This window comes from Podarcis liolepis, assembly GCF_965112155.1.
Source record: "Podarcis liolepis genome assembly, chromosome: 4".
NCBI lineage: Eukaryota > Metazoa > Chordata > Lepidosauria > Squamata > Lacertidae > Podarcis > Podarcis liolepis.
Window position 1 is genome coordinate 74,900,443 of NC_139558.1, and position 26,030 is coordinate 74,926,472.

The 26,030-nt window shown below is 42.9% G+C and overlaps 1 protein-coding gene across 28 annotated transcripts in view; it reads right to left on the minus strand.

Moving 5' to 3' along the window:
- ZBTB20 (zinc finger and BTB domain containing 20) overlaps positions 1 to 26,030 on the minus strand; it is a 493,834-nt gene that overhangs the window by 165,670 nt on the left and 302,134 nt on the right. For all 28 annotated transcript variants that reach the window (XR_014525528.1, XR_014525529.1, XR_014525530.1 and 25 more), the window contains one exon: positions 25,835 to 25,954. The gene's annotated coding sequence lies outside the window, so the exon portion shown is untranslated. The remainder of the gene's footprint in view (positions 1 to 25,834; positions 25,955 to 26,030) is intronic.

A 26,030-nucleotide genomic window follows, 5' to 3' on the forward strand; every position in this document is an offset into this window, starting at 1 on the left:
AGTAGCCAGTCAACGCTGCCCTTCATTTTCATTTTCCGAAGTGAATGCCCTCTTCCTTTTCCCCTAGTGAGATAGAATTGTTTGTACCATATCAGAGCCTACACATTTTAGTAAATAATGTTAGTGCTGTGAAAGTCTCAACATCAACATATGTCTTCACAGACTGATTCTAGATATAATTTCTCGCCTAAACAGACTTAAATGATAGTTTCTGCTTTGATCTTTTCTCTCCCTGCTCTGTTAGGGGCACCATATCTGCAGGGCTTGGAGTTTATAAAAAGGCAGCCATGTTTTATAAGCCTTTGATGATATCTTTAAACATAGCTTTGATTTTAAAGTTGCATTCAACACTTTCTCCATTAACCTTGATTCCATTTTGGAATTAGAATCACTGTGGCTCTCCCAAAAGGCCAATTTGGAAATCTGCAGTCACTTGCAGACTGGATTTTCTTTTTGCGTCCCTTTATAAGGGAACACAGAAGGGTTAAAATACTTATGTTACTGAAAGTATATTGCTTTTAAATAAAAAAACATATATGGATGTGTACTCAGAATTAAGGCCTATTGTGTTTAATGGAGCTTGCTTCTCCTTAATGAGTGTGGACAGTATTCATGCAGCCTCATCTACTTCACAAGTTTCCAAACTACTGCATGTTGCAAAGGATTCAAAACGGTGTTCTAAAGAGTACACTTGGTTAACTCTGGTGAGTCCTGTGGTACCTCATCATGGCTCCCCATGAATAGGCCAGAAAGCATCCACCACTGTGCATCACAAAAAAGAATGATATTCTTGGGTAAATTGTCTTGCTTGGAAACTTGTACTGTATTTAATTAATGATCTTCTCACTGAAGACCCCTTGAGTCTCCCCAAACACAGTTAAAAAGCCAATGCTCTTTCCATTGGAAACTGCAAGCTACAATGGTTCGGTCATTTAATATTGGGTAGGTCACTGGTGTAGTGTAACATATGCAGAGTTAGGTTTAGTCTAGGGAGACTCAGATTCAAATCCCCACTCAGACAGATACTAGATGTATGGTGACTGACCCAGATTTTTGAATGCAATATATAAACTAGGTGATAGGGCTTGCTCTAATAACAAAAGTGAAAGGTGAGAGAGGGGCACTGAAGCTGAGGGGCACTTCCTGCAGTTCCCCTCACACCAGAGTTTATCCCCCACCCTGCAGGCAGTTCAGAGCCTGGGTTAGGGACTAGAGTTGAGAGGAGAGGCTGCAGGGAGATGGTTCAGAACCACTTACCCTTTCACTCCTTTTGCTTTAGAAATTGGGACTTCACCATAAATCTCAGTGGGAGACTGGGCAAATCATTAACTCTCAGCTTAACCTACACTGAAAGACTGTTATGAGGGTAAAGTGTAAGATCACCCGTAGCTTCTTGGAGGAAAGACAGCATAACAAGAAATACAATTAATTAAATGAAGCCTGCCTAGCATTAGTGCATATGACAATCTGAACCTAGTGTAGTGGTTTGAGTCAAACATAAATGCAATCAGGTTTATCTTCTGTAGCAAATGACTCCTAAAAATGACTCCTAAAAACAGAATTCAAGGCACCATCATGTCATCTCTTGCAATGATGATCCAAGTCCAGGTGAGAAAGAAAGAGGCCAGTCTGTTACTGTATCAATTGCTGGGTAGGCTTCATAGCCTTTGAACTGGCCACAGAGAAACTTGATATATTTAATATATGTACATCAGAATCTCAGGCCTTCGTTAGGAGATAGTAGAAGCATTGCTGTGATTGTGAAGACTGCAAAAAAGTTGCTTAACCAGGATCATAAGGTAAACAAATGGCTCCCAAAAGCAGCGGTCCTCAACCTGGTGCCCTCCAGATGTAGCAAACAGATGGCTCCCTACAACAGCCGTCATCAGCTTGGTACCCTCAAGATATTTTGGTCTTGGTTGCGCTCGTCGATGATCTCTGGTGGGCTAGAGACAAAGGTGAGAGATGTTTCCTAGTTCTGCTGGATCTCTCAGCAGCTTTTGATACCACCGACCTTAACATCCTTCTGGACCATCTTGAGGGGCTGGGAGCTGGGAGCACTGTTATACAGTGGTTCCGCTCCTTCCTCCTGGGTTGTGTTCAGAAAGTGGTGTTGGGGGATGAGTGTTCAAACCCCAGGGCTCTCACTTGTGGGGTGCCTCAGGGTTCCGTCCTCTCCTCCATGTTTTTCAACATCTACATGAAGCCGCTGGGAGAGATCATCAGGCGGTTTGGACTGGGTGTTCATCAGTATGCAGATGATACCCAGTTCTACTCTCTTCCAAATCAGAACCAGTGAAGGCGGTGAAGGTCCTGTGTGAGTGTCTGGAGGCGGTAGGAGGATGGATGGCGGCTAACAGATTGAGGTTAAATCCTGACAAGACAGAAGTACTGTTTTGGGGGGACAGGAGGTGGGCACGTATGGAGGACTCCCTGGTCCTGAATGGGGTAACTGTGCCCCTGAAGGACCAGGTGCGAAGCCTGGGAGTCATTTTGGACTCTTGGCTGTCCATGGAGGCACAGGTCAATTCTGTGTCCAGGGCAGCTGTTTACCAGCTCCATCTGGTACACAGGCTGAGACCTTACTTGCTCGTGGACTGTCTCGACAGAGTGGTGCATGCTCTAGTTATCTTCCGCTTGGACTACTGCAATGTGCTCTATGTGGGGCTACCTTTCAAGGTGACCTGGAAACTACAACTAATCCAGAATTTAGCAGCTAGACTGGTGACTGGGAGCGGCCGCCGAGACCACTTAACACTGGTCTTGAAAGACCTACATTGGCTCCCAGTACGTTTTTGAGCACATTTCAAAGTGTTGGGCTGACCTTTAAAGCCCTAAACGGCTTCGGCCCAGTATGCCTGAAGGAGCGTCTCCACCCCCATCATTCTGCCCGGACACTGAGGTCCAGCGCCGAGGGCCTTCTGGCGGTTCCCTCACTGCGAGAAGTGAAGTTACAGGGAACCAGGCAGAGGGCCTTCTTGGTAGTGGCACTCACCTTGTGGAATACCCTCCCACCAGATGTCAAAGGAAAAAACAACTACCAGACATTTAGGATACATCTGAAGGCAGCCCTGTTTAGGGAAATTTTTAATATCTGAAGGACTATTGTATTTTAATATTTTGTTGGAAGCCACCCAGAGTGGCCGGGGAAATATAAATAAAAAATTGTTATTTATTATTATTATTATTATTATTATTATTATTATTATTATTATTTGGACTATAACTCCCATCTGCCCCAGTCAATTCAGCTGCTGAGAGCTGTAGTCTAAAACATCTGGAGGGCACCGGGTTGGTGAAAGCTGCCCTACAATTACGGTATGTATCACTTGAGGTACATCCTCTACATTGTTCCTTTCCATTTCCCAGTTCAACTTTGACAGAAAAGAACTTTCCAGGTAATCTATTTGCCTCATTTCCCCCCCTTTCCAACTATTTGCATGTGTTGCAACTATTGAGAACTAGCAGCTTATCTGACATTTTTCAAGTGTTGTCTTATGACCAGCTCTTTCCCCCTACTTTCCCCTGCCATTCCATTATAGGCGGAAACATTCTTGTCCTGCTGGAAAACATTCAGTGCCAAGAAGGCCCATCTTTATGCTGATAACACTAAAATATAAAATAATGCCAACAGCTGGTGCTACAAATGGCTTTTAAAAACGATGTTCATTCACTAAATTCCTCTTGCTACTTTTGACATGAAACACGCAGTCTCTAATTATTCTGATCAAGACGGTGAAATACAAAAACAAACTTTAATTGTGTTTAACAGATATTTAATCAGGATTCACTGAACTACAGATTAAAGCTGAAATTCATAAACCATAATTACCCGATTGTCGCAATCTTTTTGGTCCACATTCTGCTTCCGTCTGGGCGTCTGGCACTTTGCCCTGAATTTCTTTTAGTGTCTTCTCAGCTTCGTTGCTGCTCATGTTTTTCCAGCAGATATTTAGCACAGATTACAAAATATCTGTTCCTGGCAACTTTATTAGCTTTTTTTCTTGCAAAAAGTTTATTCCTTTTATCCGTACGTCAGAAATCCTGGATTAGGGATGTAGTAGCCTGATGCAATCGTATCAGATATGAGATTGGCTTTGTCCTGCCACAAAGTCCTAATAGATGATCTCTCTCTCTCTCTCTCTCTCTCTCTCTCTCTCTCTCTCTCTGATGCAAGGCTTTTATATTAGCATTATACTGATGGCTCACTGCATCAGTGAAGTTAATTAGGGTTGCCAGTTTTTTAAATATCGTTCCTGATCCTCGGCCTTTATAACAGCATCCTAGTGTGTAGAAGAAGAAGAGAGAGGAAGACGAAGAAGAAATTAAGCTGCCACATTTTTTCCTCATCACTTTTATCTTCATGCTAGGAACTACTTCACCTGCTAAATTTATGCCTGGCACAGTAGTAAGGCAAGTTAAAAAGATGGCAAGCTTCATGTGACACCAAAACATTACAATATAAGAGAAACATATTATTCATTAAGTTGGACCATTTGACTCCAACATCTTGGAAAGTGTAAGAGGATAAATGGAGCAGGCAGGAAGTTTATCATTTTCTCATACTGGTCAACTGGAGGGCTGGGTGTTGGTGGTGGGGCTTCTTTTGTCTACTTCATCAGTTTCAGCCTCTTCCCACCACACTCTTCATCTTACTCCCTACTGCATTTGTGGGTTGCAGTTGTTTATTGGCCACCTGGCCCTCTTTTATCCTTTATATCGGGTTTTGGTTCCTGGCTCACTGTTGTTGTTTTTCTTCCTCCAGATAATACTTTGGTACTCGGGCACCGCAATATTCATCTGGATAATCTGTTTGATTCTTCTGGCTTTCATTTTCTCTCATCTATCACTTCTTTTGATATGAAATCTCAGATTAATTTTGCTACCCTTTTGGTGTAGCTCATGTCCCACCTCAACTGAGTTCTGCTCTTGCCCTGAGCTGTGGTTTACTCTTTGCATTTGATATCTCCAATCCTGTGCTAGGCTGGCTGAATGTCTTTGGAAGCAGACTAAGAAATGGATTGAATTATGTTAATTATAAATTTGTTCTTTCTTCTTTTTTTATCCTCTCTTTCTTTTGTCAAGAAGCAGTACTATTCTTCTTTAACTTCTGGGAATCCTCATTGTTGTTGTTTTGTTTTTTCCTACTTTTAACTCACTCTTGAAGTCTGCTCCACTGTTTCTTCCTTCTTAATTCAGGATTTTGCCACGTTTTTTCGTATAAGATTCATATTATTTGTTCTGGTTTTGCAGCAGCTGTTACTCCTCTACTGGCTTTACATGCTACCACTCATTCTTTGACTTCTTCTTCAGCCCATCTAGGTGGTGTCCCATTTGTTGTCCTCTCCCAATCCTTCTACTTGTCCCCTTGATTTGGCTCCAGCTTCTCACCTAACTACCATTGCTCCTGTCATTCTCTCTCCACTTTTAACATGTCTCTTTTGTCTGGCTCATTTCCACTAGTGCATACACATGCTACAGTTTCTCCTATTCATAAAAAAACCTCTTTACCCCTCTTTTCTTTCTGATTATTGTCTCTTCTCTCTGCTGCCTTTTGCTTCTAAACTTTTGGAGTGTGTTGCCTGTTCTCATTGCTTGGATTTTACCCCTTCTAACTTTGCCCTGGAGCCTAAAAACTTTCACTCAGAGGTATGGTCCCCTGAATGAGACCCACTTGTTAGAAAGTGGGCCTACAGTGCTGCCTATAAAAGGCAGATATGAAAGAAGCTGGAGCAGCCTCAGTTCCCCATAGCTTCTGAACGGTTTTTTTAGAGATCATCAATGGTAGGTTAATCATCCATCTTGAATCTGAAATCAGCTGTTGTATATACAAAAGCTCATGCCAAAAAGCAAACAAAATAGCTAAGTGCTCCAGCACTCTTTGTCATTTTTATTTTACCTTCATGACTCCAGACAAAGCTTGCAATATTCACTCTCAATCAGTTATGAATCAATGACTCTTATTATGCAAAATAGCCTTCTCCTTTTATTAAAAGTTATACATATAGAAGATAAAAATATTTTTGTTAGTGCATTCCCATCAGAATTATGTAGTCCAGATGTCTCACTCTCCTCCATCCCCACAAGAAAGGTAAAATCACACTAGAAATGCAAACAAACATAAATGAACCAAGGAGGTAATAGAACAAATCCTCCGTTTGACCTCTTTTTCAAAGAGTAAAACTACTAACCCACATGCATCTTCCAGGGAATATGCCCTATTGAATTCAGTGGCACTAGAGATGTGCAGCTCTAGTGCCATATATCCAGCACACAACACCTGACGTCAACAGAAAGAGGCTAGTGATTTCTCAAACGCTCCTTTTGGGCCGGGAAACTAACGGGTATGACTTCCAGCCACCAACAACCCAAATACCCTAAAGTGCACTCTTACTAAGTCCTGTATTTGGTGTTCAGTTTTACACCTTGGTGACTTTTAATGAAATGCATTTTTAAAAAATATATCCTTCCAAAACCATTTCTTTCCAGTTTGATACGTTTAAGTTCTGTTCATACAGCTTCAAGGCTTTTACCTCCATATTTAAACAGTGATAAAGAAATTGCTATACAGTGTGAGCGTTATTCTTCATTCAGACTGTTCCTCTGAAAACAGTTCACAGGCCTTTGAGATGCAAAAACATATAAGTCTAATGTAGCCAAGGTCCCCACTTGCTGCACTGCTAAAATCTATTTAGCAGATTCTTCTTGGAAAAATCTGTCCCCAGACTTGAAGCTTAGTGATTTTAAGTGTTTTATGTTAATGATAACGGTTAGTGCTGAGAACAGATGTACCTGGCTGTGGTGCGATCGACTCGATTAGGCTTTTAGGAGTGCTATATTCATATTGGCTTAAAATTTTATGTCAATTTTCAAGGTGTGATGACTGTACTGGGTGTACTCAGTGTTTTTCTCTGATGTGTGATACATCATTTATGTGTGCATTTTCACAATCTGGGAATTTCTGCACAAACAATTGAGTATATTTTCCCTACTGAGTTGCTTACTCAAAACTTCATTCAGCACTTGTATTCTCTCCCTCTATGAAAACTACATTGTTTATCAATGTACAAGTATATGTGAATATTTATTTACAACTACATGTAAAATATGTTTTACTTCAGTATCAGCTTCAATATCAGTATGCATGGAGAAGTGAAAAAAAATGCATTCTTCAGTATATCATAGGCAGGGTATGGTGTACAATGTGAGATACTTTTTTCTATGTGATAGCAATTTGGGGTATTATGCATGAGTGCATTTTCCCAATGAATAATGATCATAGTGTTAGTACTGTCAGTGAAAGATACTTCACTGCCTGTCTCTAAGTTAACTCTGCATTTGGAAAAATGCCTTTGTTTCAATAAAGAAAATGACACCTTTGCTTCATTTATATAGCCAAATGATGTGAGCCATATACATGAAGGGGCTATCAGCAGGCTTAGGGTAATCCCATATTGCCTCTGGGCAAAATGAGATGGTGGATAACTGAGCTCTCACTAACTGTATGCTTTGCAGTGCACTGAGCTGCTCTGTAAGGGGGAAAATGTGTTTTAAAGTGGGGAGAAGGGGCAGAAGATCTGGGGTCCAAAGCAAAAGACCTGGAGATCTGTAGACCCTGAGAAACCATGAGAACAACAGCTCTGCATGTTCTCTAAAAGGAGATGTATTATTTCTGGCCTGTGACCATAATAAATCAATTCAACAATAATATAAGGAAATGTATATTAAGCACCTATATCTACAGACAGTGCACCTCCCTACTTTGGAAGAGCCACAGAAGCATAGGAAGGAAAACTTCTGGAGAATACTCAGAGCAGCCCTAAATATACAATACCACTTGGAGGAATTATAGCATAGCATTCAACAGGCTGGAGAAATCTTGCAAGACTGAACTCTCAAAAAGCAATTGGCATCTCAGCCTTCAGCCTTTTCAGATTTAATCAAATCCTTTCACAGTGGCTATAAGTTCGCACAACTATTCATGGATCCCCAAAACACAACTGGGGATGTCAAAAGGACATGACTTATGGTACCCATGTGACAAAACAGCAAGGAATTATTAGCACATCAGCCATAAGTAGTCATTTGACTTTGGGTAATTTTTGACACCATAAACATAATACTCGTTTATATAATCCCTAGGAACTCATCTAGTTGATGCTAATTCAGAAGTATAAATGTAGATGTTCATTAAAACCATACATGGCAACCATGGAGACATTGTATACAGTCTGAATAAACTTAAGTAACATGTAGTGTAATCCTTTGCATGTTTCTCAGAAGTAAGTCCTACTATGCTTAATGGGACTTATTTCCAGCTAGGTATGTATAGGATTGTAGCTTTAAGCAAGAGAGATCTTGCAGGGTTAAAACCCAGGACCATTTAAACAACTATAGTATGAAAAAGCTGGAAACAATATAAAACACATGGGACCACGAAAGACAAGTAAATTACTGTGTTGATCTGAGAAGAGGAACTGAAGGTGTCACTTCAGCTCCAATCAAAAGACTTGGCTTTAGGCCAGAACATCACAGGTTCAGCTTTCATGCCATCATTAAGGCTTGTCCCCAGGATTCAGTATAGCATTAAAAACAGCATCTTCTGGATTTGAAACAATGGCTGATTCTCTCTCTCTCTCCCCTCCTAAAATTAATAAAATGGATGTGGGTGCTAACTTTCCAACATATTCTTTAGGGCAAAAAAACAATCCAGTGAAACAGGCATTTTTTACATTAATTTATCATTATTTTTCTTGGACTCTATACAAAAAAAGTAGTATGAAAACCACCCCAAATGTGATAGCCTGAAGCTGAATCAGGAAATGTGATGAAGCTATGCATGAAATGTAGCAAAATCTTGAGACTGCAGACAGACTGAAACAATCATTCAGTTAATAAATAATCTGTGCTGCTAAAATAAAAGAAACAAAGAGAGAAATGTACAACTGTTCCCCCCCCCACCCTGCTTATGTGTGCAGTGAACCTCCAAATGCATGATCCTTCTTACTGATAAATTTTACATAGAGGAGCCGTCTTCTGCACCCCTTTTCCTTCCAACCTTCATTTGGAAACAAAAGGATTAGACCAGGAGGCAAGGAACAGAAACATTGCCACTTAGATCTGACACTACGCTATAATGGCTGCCTTGTCGTCTTGAAACTTCAGTACAGCCTTCTGGTATAGGGACAATGGCCCTTCTAATACAGCTTCCTGCTCTCACAGTAGCCACGCCTATGAGATCCTACAAGTAGGACCCGAGTGCAAGAGCACCCTACCCTCCTGTAGTTTTGATCAGCTGGTATTCAGAAGCATACTGCTTTCAACCATGAAGTGGCTGTGAGACCATTAACTTGGGGAGTGGGCAACATGAGCATATCATGCACGCCTTTTGCCAGTCTTCACTGGTTCCCAGTCTATTTTCACAGCTTGAGGCCAGGGTACCTTAGGAAGCAATCTATCCATATGTACGGTATCTTGAAAACCCCAGGGAGGCTTCCAGGTGAAGCTCTTCTCTTCCCCATGTCTTTACTCTGTCGTGGTTTTAAGCTTTAAGCTTCAGGGCGAGTCTGCATTGGGAGTACTTCAGAGACCAAGCACTGTCTGGAGTACCTCTGTGACACAGAATGCCCTTCCAAGTTCCCAATTTAGCATTTTTGTGTGGAGATGTTTCACAAAAAAAAAAACCCCAGTCTTACTACACAGATGGGGGCGGTGGTGGGCTTTCCTCTTCTGTAAGATACTCTGTAAATTTCATTAGCCCAGAATAAAAAGAGCTTTAATAAATACTGGAACTAAATTATTAGTAGCGTTTCCCAAGCCACACTTCAGCTTATAGGAAAGAGGTAAAAATACTCAGAAGTACCGTATTTTTTGCCCTATTGGACGCTCCGGCCCATAGGACGCACCTAGATTTTCTTGGGGGGGGGGGAATAAAGGAAAATAATTTTATCCCCCCCCCCGTACAGGCACAGGGCTGGGGCGGGGGAAGCCCGAGCTTCCCCCGACCCCAGCCCTCAGAATGGGAGCCAGAGTGATGACGACGCTGCGCTCAGCTTCGGCATTGCTCTGGCTGCGCGCCCGGGAGCGCAGGCAGCTCTGCACAACATTCGGGAGCCCAGGGCGGCTTGGCGCCGGGCTCCGGAGAGTTGCGCGGAGCTGCGCCGAGCCCGGGAGCGCAGGCAGCTCCGCGGAACCTTCGGGAGCCCAGCGCAGAGCTTCCTAAAGCCTGGAGAGCAAGAGGGGTCGGTGCGCACTGACCCCTCTCGCTGTCCAGGCTTCAGTGAAAGCCTGTATTCATCCCATAGGACGCACACACATTTCCCCTTCATTTTTGGAGGGGAAAAAGTGCGTCCTATAGGGCGAAAAATACGGTAGTTAACAAGCTTCATTTAGGAGTCTGTCCATTTAACCACAACTATTAGGCATGAGGTGCTTCCCTTTTAAAATACAGTGGTACCTCGGGTTAAGAGCTCAATTCATTCTGGAGGTCCGTTCTTAACTTGAAACCGTTCTTAACCTGAGGTACCACTTTAGCTAATGGGGTCTCTTGCTGCCGCCGCGCCCCTACCATGCGATTTCTGTTCTCATCCTGAAGCAAAGTTCTTAACACAAGGTAATAATTCTGGGTTAGCGGAGTCTGTAACTTGAAGCATCTGTAACCTGAAGCGTCTGTAACCCAAGGTACTACTGTAGTCTGTATTTCATGATGGTAGTTGATGGAATAAATATAAATATTTTTGATGACTTCAGATCTTGGGACCAAATGTACTCCTATGATACATGCACACTCAATATTAAAACATTACGGTCGACTCATGTCAAGGTGGCAGATTTAATGTCAAACACTGATGCTTCCAAATGTAGGAAATAATAGGGATGGAATAATGTATTCCCCCACCCCCTGGTCCCAGTTTGCAATGCTTAGACATATTATGAAGAAAATTCCATGCCCTAAAATTCTTACTTTACTCAAAATGCAAATGGCCACATTATTGCAACTTTATGCACGAATTTTGCACTTGCACAGGCCCACATTAATCAGACTAGGCTCTCAAAGCCACAGCCTTTATAGGCACAGACTCAGAAACGGATTATTTTAACTGCTTACTCTCCACAAAAAATGGTATTTCCTTTAGTTGACTAGAACTGCACATATAATTTACAGAAAAATGACTTGGCTCTTGAGTTTTCAGTTTTTCATGCTTCCACAACAGTTTGTGATTTTTTGAAAAGTCCTAATGAGAATTCATCTGCATTTGAGTATTCATTTCTCCTAATATAAACAAATTTGTATGCCATCTCACCTAATATAAACAATTTAATGAGCAATTTTCCATAACAGAATCTGTTTTGTATGTTATTTTCACTTTACATACACATTTCTGGTTGGAGAACTACAATGCAAAATGTGGAAAATCGCAAATTTCAATGGATATCTGTGTTTCCATTCATGTACAGTGGTACCTCGGGTTAAGTACTTAATTCTTTCTGGAGTCTGTACTTAACCTGAAACTGTTCTTAACCTGAAGCACCACTTTAGCTAATGGGGCCTCCTACTGCCGTTGCGCCGCCAGAGCCCAATTTTTGTTCTTATCCTGAAGAAAAGTTCTTAACCTGAAGCACTATTTCTGGGTTAGCGGAGTCTGTAACCTGAAGCGTATGTAACCTGAAGCATATGTAACCCAAGGTACCACTGTATTGTTTAAAGAAGCGTGAATTGGGTAGAGCTGTATTAAAATGCGAGCCAAGCCAAATTTCTCACACATCCCTACAACCTCAATAACAAATTCTGAAGTAAAACTGTATGGTTCTGAGAAAGAAAATGCATACACACACACAAAAAAATATTATGATCCAGTCAGAACCCTTAAAACATTTTCTCAACTGATCTCCCACATGGCTCATAAATACCGATCCATAGCTCTGTCAAGCCAAGAAGAATAAAAAAATTCCTTCCAGTAGTACCTTAAAGACCAACTAAGTTAGTTATTGGTATGAGCTTTCGTGTGCATGCACACTTCTTCAGATACGATCTGAAGAAGTGTGCATGCACACGAAAGCTCATACCAAGAACTAACTTAGTTGGTCTTTAAGGTGCTACTGGAAGGAATTTTTTTATTTTGACTATGGCAGACCAACATGGCTACCTATCTGTAACTGAAGCCAAGAAGAGTTTGCTTGTCACTAATCTGACTTCATCAGTGAATGCTACAGTATCAGCAGTAATAGAAATATTATTAAATCAAAAATCTAAGTGCAAGATTTGGAATTTTTAAAAGCAAATACTTTAGAATCTATTTTAAAAAAAATATTTATAAGCTGTCTTTCTGTTCAAAGTCGCCCAGGATGGTTAACAAATCAAAAGTTAAAAAATAGAACAATAAAAAAGAAGGAACAACTGCCAACCCCCCCTCCCCTGTAAAACACACACATATCAACAATCGCCTGATAAAATAGTATAGTCTTGACGAGGCTTCCTCAACCTCGGCCCTCCAGATGTTTTTGGCCTACAACTGCCATGATCCCTAGCTAGCAGGACCAGTGGTCAGGAATGCTGAGAATTGTAGTCTCAAAACATCTGGAGGGCCGAGGTTGAGGAAGCCTGGTCTTGACTGTCTGGCCCAAGGCCTGCATATGGTGGATGGACAGTCCTTCAAGGGAGCACCATGGGAAGGGGTTGGGACTATCCAAATCACTGCCAACCACAATGATGAGGGTGATAGGATCTGAAACATTAGATTACCTCAACAAGTGGGGAGGGTCATTTGTTTATCTTGTGGCCATCATATTTAGCTGCGGCATGGATAGAAGTGGCCTGAGCCAACATAGTCTTTGCACAGGATTCAGTACAGTGGTACCTTGGTTCTCAAACGCCTTGGTTCCTAAACGCCAAAAACCCGGAAGTTGAATGTCCGATGCGGCTGTCGGCTATTGTTTCTGGGGCGCCTGCTCCAATCAGAAGCTGCGCCTTGGTTTTGGAACATTTCGAAAGTCAAATGGACTTCCGGAATGGATTAAGTTTGGCGCTTTTGTTTTTGCTGTTTATTTTGCGCTTTTGTTTTTGAGGCTTTTTCGGTTAAATTGTTTTTGTGACTGTGTGGAACCCAGTTCAGCTACTGAATGATTGATTGATTGATTGATTGTGACTGTGGAAATGGATAAAAGCCCCCATCCAAACAATGACTATCATCAGTGAAGGTAAGAGAAAAAATGTAATTTTAATTTTTACCATCTACAATACTGTCTTATTTATTTTACAGTACAGTACATTGATTATTGCTTTCACTTTATGGATAAATGGTCTTGTTAGATAGTTAAATTCATGTGAAATTGCTGCTTTAGGGGTTGTTTTTAAAAGTCTGGAACGGATTAATCCGTTTTGCATTACTTTCTATGGGAAAGCGCGCCTTGGTTTTGGAACGCTTTGATTTTGGAACGGACTTCCGGAACGGATTAAGTTTGAGAACCCAGGTACAACTGTATTTCTCAGATGTTGGTAGGTGGTGGGCAGAAGGGGACAAGATACGAGTAAAATATTTTTTTTTTTTAATAAAAATTTTTATTGGGTTTTCCGCTTTTATGAGACAAAACACACACAAAAAATAACACATAACAAAAACATATGTAAATTCAGCAGATCCTCTTTTCATAACCTTGTTCCCTGACCTCCCCCCACCCCCCCTCGTGCATCCCAATTCCCAAAGTTATATCAGCAAGTTGGTATTCCTCCTCTTAACCATTTTGTTCCTCTTATTACCTTTTTTTGTAATTAAAATTGATAATCCTAAGTTGGACATAAGTTCTCTTCCATCGATTTTTCATTTTGTCTTAATTAGAGGTCATATTAACCAAACCCAAAAGTCTTGAGAGTTTCTAAAATTCTCCTCTTCCCTCCCTCCCAACCCCGGTTTTTCTGTCCCTTCCCAATGAAGGCCCAAAGTCGAGATTCTCAGCCTGGGTTCCTCACGTCCAAGGCTTTCAAGTCTCTTTCAGTCCCTCTCCGCCGGTCTTGTTGGTAGTCCTTTGTATCAGTCGTCGAGTCTGGAAAAAGTTCTTTCAGCATCCAAATGTACTCTCTTCCCACAAGGAGATTTGTAATCAATTGCTGGAAAGTTTCCACAAAGTCTGTCTCCTCAGAACCAAAGTCCAAACGTAGGCCCCAGTCGTGTCTCTTTATTTTAAGTTTCTGTATTCCATATTGTCCCAGGGCCTCCTCCTTCTTCTTCTGCATCTTTCGCAGACTTGTGGTGAATGTGTTCCCAAAATCTCCTTGTTTGTATTCCACAGATGTCAACTTTTGGATGTTATTTCCCAAAGTTACTTTCTCTTTTTCTTGTTTAGTCTCTTCCACCTCTGCAGATGTTGTTTCCCCTTCAGCTGTGGATTCTTTCTCATTGAGGTCCTCAACACAAACAGCAGAGTTGCCTGTTCCCAAGGTCATAGTCATAAGTTGTTTATTCATGGCCAAACTCTGCTCTTGTAAGATTCCCACCAATTGAAACATCCTTTCGATTTCCACTAGTAACTTTCCATCCACAGCCATTGTATCCATTGTAGTTTCACAGGAATCCCCCTAGGGGGAATCTGGTTACTTATTGATCTTTTTACTCGACAACCCTTTAACTTCTTATTTTTACTTTGTTTCCAAGAATTTTAACTCAATTGTAGCTCGTCTTAGTCCAAAGGGATCTTAGATGGCAACTTTTCACTTTAAATTGCCCGTTTGACAGCTTTGACAGCTGTCAAACTCCGCGGCTCTTACACAGGCACAAAGGCAGGACGTTCCCGAGCCCGGGAGGGGGGGTTGTTTAGAACACAAAGAAAAAGGCTTCCGAAACTCCACTCCAGCACAAAATTTCCTTTAGCTAAATCTTGAAAGTTAATGTTCTTTTTAACTCACCCCACCAAGGGTAGACTCTCCAGCTTAGCTCTTATGTCGTTGCTTAGATCTTCTGCAAGGGGGGGGGGTGCGGACTTCCTTTTAGCACACCCCCGGTCGTCTCTAATTCAGGATCAAATTTTTTAAGGTCCCAATCCGTCTTACTCACGGGTAGTTCTTTTCAGCCGAATTTTGAAGGAAGAAAGTCAGCGCTCACTGGTCATGGCTCGCGGCTTCGCTCCACCGAGGTAGCGATCGACTCTCAGTGCCACGCCACCCCCGTATCCCCTCCGCAGCCTTTAAAAAGGCTCTTTGCGAATCAGGGGGGGCGCTTAAGGCACCCGCCGAGTCTTCAGTCCGCAGGCATCCGCGCCTGCGGTTTTTAAGGGTCCCCGCGTCGCCGGCGCGGCAAAGACCCGTCCTCGGTGGAGCCGATTCCCTCCGCAGCTCGGAGGGAATCCGCCATTCCCAGATCGCGTCAACCCGGAAGTCCTCCAAGATACGAGTAAAATAGGCCTCTTCTATAACATCTTAATAGTAGGGTAAGCAGAGCCCCTGCAGAAGTTGTAAAAGGTGCAGAACTGCTACCAGTAAATGGGAAATAGAGTCCAACTCCCTCCAACTTCATTCTCATTGCCCTGCTACACAGATGTTGTGCCCACTCTTCTGTTTATTGAACCTTTGTTCATGATGTTATGGGATACTGCAGCTGCTGTATGCTGATTTGCTCTTGTGCCATGCATCAGAACCGGGCCATTATACTGTTTCGTTTCAGTTAGAAATGAATTTCTGATTCTCCTCCTCCATCACCTCTCTTAGAATAAAAACAACAACGAAGCAGCTATTTTTTTATTTGAATAAACAGTTCTTATTAGTGGTTCAGATATGGATGAAGTATATTGCTACAGCCATGTTTGTTATGTATGATTTACACTGTTTAACGACATATCATCTTATGATGTTCTTAATTTTGTTATGCTGGGGGGGGAAGGGTTGTTTAGTTTCAAGCATTTAGTCATGGATGCTTGTATTTTGAACTTTGAAAAAATTAATACAAAGGAAATTAAAAAAAAGAAAAAGAAAGTATTTTCAAAATGATGTGGAAATCAAATCTATCCCACAGTAATTTGATTTGCAGGAAATGGAGAGAAAAGCATTGCAAAACAGAATGCCTTGAAGTGCATTGTAATTACTTACATGTGCAAACACCATTGTCTTAGGCATACAGTTAATAACAACAGCAATAATAATTCTATGCCCTTATATAGGGACATTCATTCAAGGAGCTTGAGGCTCTTGGCAAACATTCATTAATTAAGCCTCAAAATGTACATGGAGAGGTAGAGAGGTAATATCCCCTTTTACAGCTGAAATGCCAAGGAACTGCAGTCCAGGACTCAGGGATATACTGGAGTTAATGTCTAGCACAGATGAGTTCAGCTGCAAAGTACGGAATTGGAAAAGGCTTGCCCTCTACTGAGGAGTATGTTCATGTTGCAGAATTTGCTGCTGCACACCCTCAAAAGCTGCAGTGTGACTGAGTAATCTGGTATTTACTGCAAGCAATGAAAGTTTCAGTCATTACTAATGTTTGGAGCATACAGCAAAGCAGCAACAACCACAAGAACTCCACCACAAAACCATGTGAAACAAACCTCAGACTGAAAAATAAAGGCAAAACTTGTATAATGGCAGATTAATTTTGCTATTAGTGTTTCTGAAATGTGAAGCTCTCAGCCATTTTCATAGGCTGTGAATGGGTGCTAAAATATTTCAGACAGCTCCAGCAAAATGACTTAATCTAATCATGTGTTCATTCTCAGAGCCAAAAAGAGAGAGCTTTATATTTTACTCCTTATCTTTGCCCCTTAAGCCAATTCTTCTTCTTTGTCTCTTATATCCCACTGTACTCTTGTTTACAACACCAGAAGCAGCACTCTAGATTCTATAAAGATAAGAATCCTGTTTTGCAACCAAGTAAGTCAAAATGCTACGCTTACAAATAAATTGTGCACAGTAACCAAATTTCCTTATATTTATGTATTCTACACAAATAATTCAGCTTCCGAGAGTCAGTTTTCCAAAGCATCAGAGAGTAGAGAATAGTAGCCATGGAAAACAGAGATACAGGACTGGATCACATGGAACATAAACTATGGTTTTGTCATCTTCATGCATGTGTTCTCCGTCCTCCCATGTTATGCATCAATAATTTATTACACAATGTGATTTGCTACCCACTTTCCTTGTTTGGACAAAATAGAGTTTGCTCTTGCACTTGAAACAGCAAAACACCGTTTCAGGGTTTGAAATGAGTTTCCAATTCTGGTTGGGAGGAGAAGTTTCTCCCTCCCACAAACACACAACTAGAGGCTCATAAGGGTGAGGTGTGGGGCAGTCACTTGCAAAACTTGCTTGCCCTGTGTGATGTCAGGATTGCAAGCCCATTCTCCTTTAGGGTGGGTCGATCTGATCCCATCTGTGAAGGCAGGGCCTGGTCCTAGGTTACAAGACTGTACCCTTCTGTTCAGATTCCTGTTCATCTGCTGCCACCTCCAGTTCTGCCTCCCCACCCCCACAGCTGCTCAAAGCTCTCTGTGAGGCTTTCCACTCTGCAGGAAAGTTGGGAGAGCAGAAACTGGCACTGGTTCCCCCCCTTCATAAGTGGTTGAAGTCAGAGCTGAAAGGGGAGATCACCCCTCCTGCAACCAAGATTCCTACTATTCAGTCCTCCCGCCATTTCTTCTTCCTCCTCCTGTGTCAGAGGCTACCAATCTAAACCCAATCCCAAATGAACTCATGACACCAACCGTATTTTACTCCAAACTGAATAGGATACAGGAGCACATGAGCGATGAAAACAGAGAGGGACAGAAGGGAATCTGCAAGTCTCAGGCTTAGACCCAATAGCCAAACCTGTTGGGAAACTGCCAGGGAGATAGTGTCCATCATGAGCCCCCAAGCCGGAGTTCTGGACGATCCATCGGCCTCCCGTAGACAGGCAGATCCAGCAGTTAGCGACACGAAGCCTCTGGAAATTCCTAGCCACATTCCAGGGCTGGGTGTACACTGTTTATCAGCAGAAACACAGCCAAAAGCTTGCACCGCAGAAGAGCATAATTTACAGACTTTATTAGCGTTTAACAGAACAAAAGAAAACGTGACCGTTCTGTGTCAGCATCTTCGGCCAACTGAGAAAACGAAAGGAATCTCAGCAAGAACATAAACATCCTGTGACTAGGACATGCGCAGACTCTGTTATTCACAAAGCCTGCTCCCTTTAAGGTGGAACGGAAATATCCTAACATCCTCCCCCTTTCCGTGTAACCTGTTGTACCTGTGGTTCACTCAATTGCAACCTTTGTACATAAACCTTATGTTGTTCTTTGTTAACAACCTTAGACAACAGATCAGCAGGAATTTCATTTCCTGCCATGTAGGACACCTGAATCAGTCCTTTCTGAATACACTCTCTTGCACGATGTAGCTTAATCTGCAAGTACTTGGTTCTCTGCTTGCAACTCTCGGAGTTCAGCAAAGCCAAACACGATCTATTGTCTTGATACACTTGTATAGGACATTTCACAGACACCCTGATGTCCTTAAACAGTTGCATCAACCATTCACAATCCATGAGTGAAAATGACAGAGCATTGAGTTCTGCTTCACAGGAACTTAGGCTCACTGTTGTTTGCTTCTTGCACAACCAGTCAAACAGGCAGTGGTTGTACATGTAGCACACACCAGAAGTGCTTGTACCATCCGTGGTGTCACTTCCAAAACTTGCATCAGCAAAGATTTCAAGACCTCCAGTCTTCTGACTGGTGAACCTCAGCCTGTAGTGCATAGTCCCTTTCAAATAGCGGGCTATGCGCTTCAGAGCTTTCCAATCCTGAACCGTAGGATTGTTGGCATGTCTGCTAAGCAGATTACAGCTTACAGCAATGTCAGGTCTTGAACATCTGGCAATGAAATTCAGCTTGCCTAGAATGCATCTGTATAGCGTTGTGTCAGAAAACGCTTCAGCAGTACTGTCTACCTGGTAACCTGTCACCATCGGTGTGTCTGCTGGGTTTGCATCAACCAAATTCAACCTGGTTAACACATCAGCAATTTTCTGTGTTTGGTGTACCAGAAAATTACCTGCTTGGTCTCTCTCCACCTGCAGAGAAAGATAGTTGGATACCTCACCAAGATCCTTCATGTCAAAGTGCTCCTTCAGTTGAGCTAGGGTGCTTTGGTAAAAAGCCTGATTCTTCCAAAACATCAGAAGATCATCAACAAAACATAAACAATACAGTTTGTTTTGCCCCTCCTCCTTGACAAACACACATGGATCAGCTTTGCCCTGGTGAAAACCTAGAGAAAGCAATGTCTCAGTGAGTTTTGTGTTCCAACACCTGGCACTCTGCTTGAGACCATATAAGGATTTCCGCAGTTTACAGACCATACCCTTCTGTATCTCCATCCCATCAGGTGGAAGCATGAACAGCTGTTCATTCAAAATCCCATACAAAAAAGCTGTATTAATGTCGTGGTGGGAAACATGCAGTTTCTCCTCCGCAGCGACCTTGAGCATCAGCCGAATGCTCTCATATTTGACTGTGGGGGAGTAGGTCTCGTGGTAATCCTGTCCTGGTACCTGTGAAAAACCTCTGGCAACCAATCTGGCTTTGTGTCTGACTACCTTGCCATTCTGGTCTGTCTTGGCCTTGAAGACCCATTTGCTGCCAACCAGTCTCATTCCTGGGACTACCGGTACCAATTCCCAAGTTTGGTTCCTGTTCAAGGAATCAACTTCAGCCTTCATGGCATTAAGCCAAGGCTCAGCATCTTTAGAGGTTAACTCCTGAACCTCTTTGAAGCTTGAAGGTTCCCATACCTTCTCTGAGCTACTAAGAACAGCAGTTGCTGTCTTAGCAAACTCATCAGCATACCTCTTTGGAGGTCTGCCCTTGGTCGCCCTTTCAGATCTGCGTACTAGACGCAAGTCTTCTGGACTCATCTCCTCTTTCTTAGGAGAATAGTGACCAATGGTGAACAGTGGTTCTTCCAGTTCATTGTCAGACGCATCAGATGGTCTGACTGAGGCTTTTGCGCTCTGGTAGTCTGCCGTGTCGTCACTGTCACTGACACCAGCAGCAGCAGCGCCGCCCACTGAACTGGAATCCGAACTCTGATCATCATCATCATCATCATCATCATCATCCTCATCATCAGCTTCCTCAGCTTTAGCTGTTTGCTTGACATCACCTTCTTCCTCCTCTGGGTAACTCTGGAAAATTCCCACATTTTCCCCCCACCTAGGATTGTACTCAACACTCCTTGTGAACTTTATGGACTTAGAGTCAGTCATCCACACCCTGTATGCACCTTTCTCGTACCCCATGAACAAACCATGTGCCCCACGCTTCCCAAGCTTGTTGGTTTGTTGTGTGCGTACCCACATGTCCGAACCAAAAATCCTCATGTGTTTGGTGTTGGGTTTCTTACCAAACATCTTCTCATAGGGGGTACAACCAATGGGTGATGACAATCTGCGATTAACGGTATAAACCAAATTCCCCAGAGCTTCCCCCCAAAACTTATCAGGGAGATTGGCATCATGCAACAAGGTTTTGATTCCTTGCAGCAATGTTTGATTTGCTCTCTCCGCAAGCCCATTCATCCATGGCGATCTGGGCGTTGACATGTCATGCTGGATTCCCTTCTCAGTCAGGAAAGCTTCAAACTGCTGAGAAGTAAACTCCCCGCCCCGATCAGTAAAAAAACAAGAAATACGTTTACCGTGCACATTTTCCAACCAAGCACAGAATTCCTTAAACTTCGGAAACGCTTGCGATTTCTGTTCGAGCAAATATACATGAATGTACCTGGAAAAAGAATCAATCAGAATCATGAAGTACCTTGCTCCTCCTAAAGAGGGCGCTAGTGGACCAACCAGGTCCGCATGCACTAGCTGGTAGGGTTTGGAAGCCTGCCTGCTAGACTCCTTGCCCTTTGGAGCAACCTTCACCTTGTTCTCTGCACAAGATACACATTTCATGTGAAATTTACAAGGTTTGATGTTCAAACCTTCAACCACCTCTGGCATCTTGGCCAGTGCCTTCCAAGAGAGGTGACAAAACCGGCGATGCGCATCGTGAATGCAACCTGCATGAAGAACTTTGTTAGTTTGTGCAACACAACAAGAATCATTATTAGATACAACAGCAGTGTCATCATAAGTTATATGGAACAAACCATCCATAAACTTTGCATGCAAATAGTCCTCTTTGCCTTTACTGATGACACAGACGCTCCTCTTGAAGGAAATCTGAAAACCACGCCCAGTAAGCTGTGGTACGCTCAACAAGTTGCTCGCCGCTCCTGGAACAAAAAGTACACCGCTGATGGTTGTGTGCAGACTTGCAAGTTTCACAGTCCCTTCTCCTGCAATCTGCAACGTCCTTCCATCAGCCAGGTGGATCTCACCTTCCTGGGGCTTGAAGGAGATAAAGAGATGCCTGTCCTTGGAAACATGGCGATTCGCACCTGAATCCACAATAAATCTGCCTTTGGCTGTTGGAGCAGTCCTTACAGCAAGCAAACCCTTGTTCTCCAGCGGTTTGGGCTTTTGCAGCTTGCCCCCCTGCTGCTCCTGGCCAGCAGACGTGCCTTTAGCCTTTGGTGAAGCTGTGCCAGCAAACATCGCTTTGTTTTTCCCTGGCGCCGCAGGCTTTCCACCCCCCTTCTGCTTCGGGCCACCTGCAGGCTTTTTCCTCTGTTTATTTCCAGTCTTTGGACAAAACCTCTGAGTATGACCTTGGTTCCCACAGTTCCAGCACTTCACAGCTGCCAACGCTTTGGCCCCCCCTGGAGGCTGGAATGCTGTCCCACTTTGCTCCCCCTGAAGTGCACAAGCCGACTCAGCTGCATTCCTTCTATCATATTCATTTTGCAAAGTTGCCAAGACCTTTGTAGCAGTGAGGTCTTGCGCAGGGAGGGTCGCCAGCTGACTTGCCACGGCATGATAGCTTTCATCCAGGGAGTCCAGGATGAGAATAGCAAACAGTGACTCAGGCATATTGAAACCTCTCTGAGCCAACTCCTGTCTGAGATGCTGCAACTGCAAAACGTGGGCTCTAAGATCTTCCCCTGGCTCCAAACGCTTCCTGTGCAGCTTCCTGAAATAAAGCAACACAGACCCAGCCTCTCGTCGGAGATGACAGGCTTTAAGCCCATCCCACATCTCACGGGCAGTTGCCTTGCCAGCCAAGGTGATTAACTCTTCAGGAGCTACTGAGAGCAAAATTATCCCCATGGCTTTTGAATCCTGTGCTTTCCACTCATCTGTCACAGGGGCTGGGGGGTTCTCAGAAACAGTATTCCACACTCCAAGCCTTCTCATCTGGCCCTCACAGTACCTTGCCCAGGTCTGATAGTTGTGGCCATTCAGCTTTAGTGGACACGGAGCAGTTTCTGAGGTCTGTAAGAGATCCATCTCAGCCTTTTACTTGAGCCGTGAGCCCTATGCCTTCAAAGACCCCTTATCTTGGCAGCTCATTAATCACGAAGCCTTTCTGGCTCGGCTCCCAGGCCAATTAATCTGCCGGAGATCAAAGAGGTAAAACAGAAAAGCCAAACGCCTCCCTCATTTCTTTCGCTTTTCCCACCTTCATACCTCTCAAACGCAGTCTGTTGCAGCTTTACTCTCCTGTAGGTGCCGTGAATCTGGGCCCGAAACCTTGTTGTTGGGAAACTGCCAGGGAGATAGTGTCCATCATGAGCCCCCAAGCCGGAGTTCTGGACGATCCATCGGCCTCCCGTAGACAGGCAGATCCAGCAGTTAGCGACACGAAGCCTCTGGAAATTCCTAGCCACATTCCAGGGCTGGGTGTACACTGTTTATCAGCAGAAACACAGCCAAAAGCTTGCACCGCAGAAGAGCATAATTTACAGACTTTATTAGCGTTTAACAGAACAAAAGAAAACGTGACCGTTCTGTGTCAGCATCTTCGGCCAACTGAGAAAACGAAAGGAATCTCAGCAAGAACATAAACATCCTGTGACTAGGACATGCGCAGACTCTGTTATTCACAAAGCCTGCTCCCTTTAAGGTGGAACGGAAATATCCTAACATCCATGGTGTGAGACGTCGTGGCCATTCTTATTTGGAGTGCACCTGGCATGAGAAGATGGGGTGCAGCAGTAGGGTCTTAAAAGTGTGAACAAAAAAGTGTGAACATCCATCCAGTAAGCTCAAAAAACTCCAGGTTCTCAAAATAACAATAGGCCTTAAGAGAGGTCCCCCTGCTCAAGCCATTAATGAATTTTCTACTAGGCTGAAAAGTGGAATGACTTTGCCTCACAGATGTGTAAGGACTCATGTGCTCAAAGCCAATAATTTATAGGTCCATTAAGCTGTGAGGGGGCAAGCTAAATATCATTGAGTGAAAAAATAGGGCTTGAGACTACATACTGTGAGACATGTCTCCTGTCCTCAGGCCAAATTTTGTCTACCTTTGGGCCTCAACATGAAGACAGAACACATAGAATCACAGAATTCATCATGTCCAACCCCTTGTTGACTCAGGAAACTTATTACAGTGGTACCTCGGAAGTTGAAAGGAATCCGTTCCGAAGCCCATTCGACTTCCAAAATGTTCAGAAACCAAGGCGCAGCTTCTGATTGGCTGCAGGAAGCTCCTGCAGCCAATTGGAAGCCACACTGGATGTTTGGGTTCCAAAGAATGTTTGCAAACCGGAGCATTCACTTCCGGGTTTGCAGCATTCAGGAGCCAAAACGTTCGACTCACAAGGTGTTCGCGAACCAAGGTACGACTGTACTACAGTATCCCTACTGGGTGACCATCCAGCCTCTGCTAAAAAACCTCTTAAGAGAGTCTGGGATCCACTGCAGAACACCTTGTATTATCAGCCTAAAGCTTTTTTCCTTCTAACTTGAACCTATACACAACCCCATGCAAGACCCCCTGCTCCCTCCACAAACGTTTTCTGGCATGCCTCAGGGTCCCTTCTCAGTATACTCACCCATTCTAGCATTTCCCCTTCAGCATAATGACCCTGGTGTCTGACTCCCCTTCTCCAGGGGATGAGGCAGGGAATTCAGAGTGGGAGAGGAAAGTTTCTTCAGGAAATGAAGAGGCTTCTCTCACAGAAGGTAGAGCTACCTAATGGGATACAGCTGCAGTTTCTATTTACGGTTCAGACTATGGATGACTGCTGTTCGATTAACACTGGAATTCTGCCTTTAAAGAGATTCCAGAATGAGTCCTGCACACGGATGTCTAGGGTGCCCCTGAAGCCTTGCCTCTAAGGCCATCATTCAAAACAGAACATCCACAGATGTTTGTGCTCTGTGTATTTTGACACTAGTCATCAATGTTTTGCTAACACAGAAGACTATTGCCCATTAGTACTGTATTAAGCTGGAGACTGGATACAGGATTTGATCTGGCAGCAGGCTTCTGTGTAATTCACAACATTATTTAAAACTGGTTCAGGTATGGGAAACCACCTAAAAGCTACAGAGGTGATGAATAATTGCTTTATGTTTTCAGTATTTTACCCTGTAACGATAAAACTGATACAAAAATCACACATTGCAAGGAAGTGGGAACTGTACAAAGAGAGTATAGATAATCACTGGTAGATCAGAGTTTATAGAGGAAAAGAATGCAGGAGCACATTAAATTTACCATAAACAAGGAGTTTCATACCACATCAGTGACTGCTACTATAATTCATTTGTCATATAAATTATGTCCATTGGGAAGTCTCATAAAATTAATTAGGGCAGAGACAGGGGAAAAACAAATCAAAAACTTCTCAGAGCTGCAACAAATACAGGTTCTAGACAGAACAGCATCAACAAGATCAGTCAAAATACTTATTCAATTCCCATGAGGCTAACATCCTCGTACAAAGAATTTTCCTGGCCTTATCAACTTGAAGGAAATTATACTGGTTGCTCTCAAGGACACAGTAATATTGAAATTTCAAAACTGAAAGCAACACAGCCTTATATGAATTACAAATTGAATGTATTAAAAAAAATCCATGAAATACAGTTGGTTAGCTTATATGTTTAATAGAGCAAAGCAGACTTATCACCTTTATTTCAAGCCACTGCCCAACCCTTGCCATGCCCTCACCACCCCTGCCCAGTATTTCTCAAGCTCCACTTCTAACCTAAACTATGTTGGCCCAGCAAAGCTGTTATATAAACTAGTTTCTGGTTGGAGAACATACTCTTACTTCTGTATATTGTCAACCATCTCACTCTTACTCCTTACTGAATCTAACATTAACTATGTGCAGGTGCATTAGCTCATTATACTTTCTATGTTATCCTTGCCTCTTTTGTCTCCTGCTCCCACATCCATGTTATCTCCCTCACTGCTAAAATGCACTTTGAAGGCAGGGACCTGTTTTTTTGTTTTTGTTTTTTTGTTTGCTTGTGTTACTCTGTACACCTCGGGAGTCATAGCTCTTAAACCAATGCATCCTCAGTATTTCTAGTAATTGCTCTCGTTAGAGCTCTGCCATAGTTCAGTCTGTCTTGCAGCATCCCAGAAATTAGTCCTTTTAAAACATACTCTGAATGACACGCCAGATCTCATAAGGTGATTGCGTGAAGCTGACAAATGTCAATGGCAGAATAGTCTCATTCTGCCAAACCCTTTTTGTTCCTGATTTAATCTCAGTTTGAACCCATCTCTCTTCAGGTGAACAGCTATTACATTTTGCTGTGGACCTGAGGTTTAGGGTGCTAAGAGGTTCTGAAGGTATACAAATGTCAGCTATTCATCTATCTCCAACTGGATATGGTAAAAAATGAGTTGCCAAAAGGATTTTCTGCTGTGAATCAACAGGTGGTTTGGCAGCAAGACTAATGCTTGCTTGCAGCTTTTCACTTTTAGTTCCAGAAAAGGTGGGTGGGGGGAACAATACCTCTTAAATGCAGCATTTCAAGCCAACTGTATGGAAAAGAAGGTTTCATTCCAGCCAACTCGCCCTGTCTCTTGCAACATGGAACGAAATATTCCAGCTGATGCTGCTCTCCTCTTCAAGCTACAAGGGTACAGATTTGGAAACAAAGAGAAAACAAAAGAGAAAGGAAGAACATTATGGAATACAATTTGCTTTG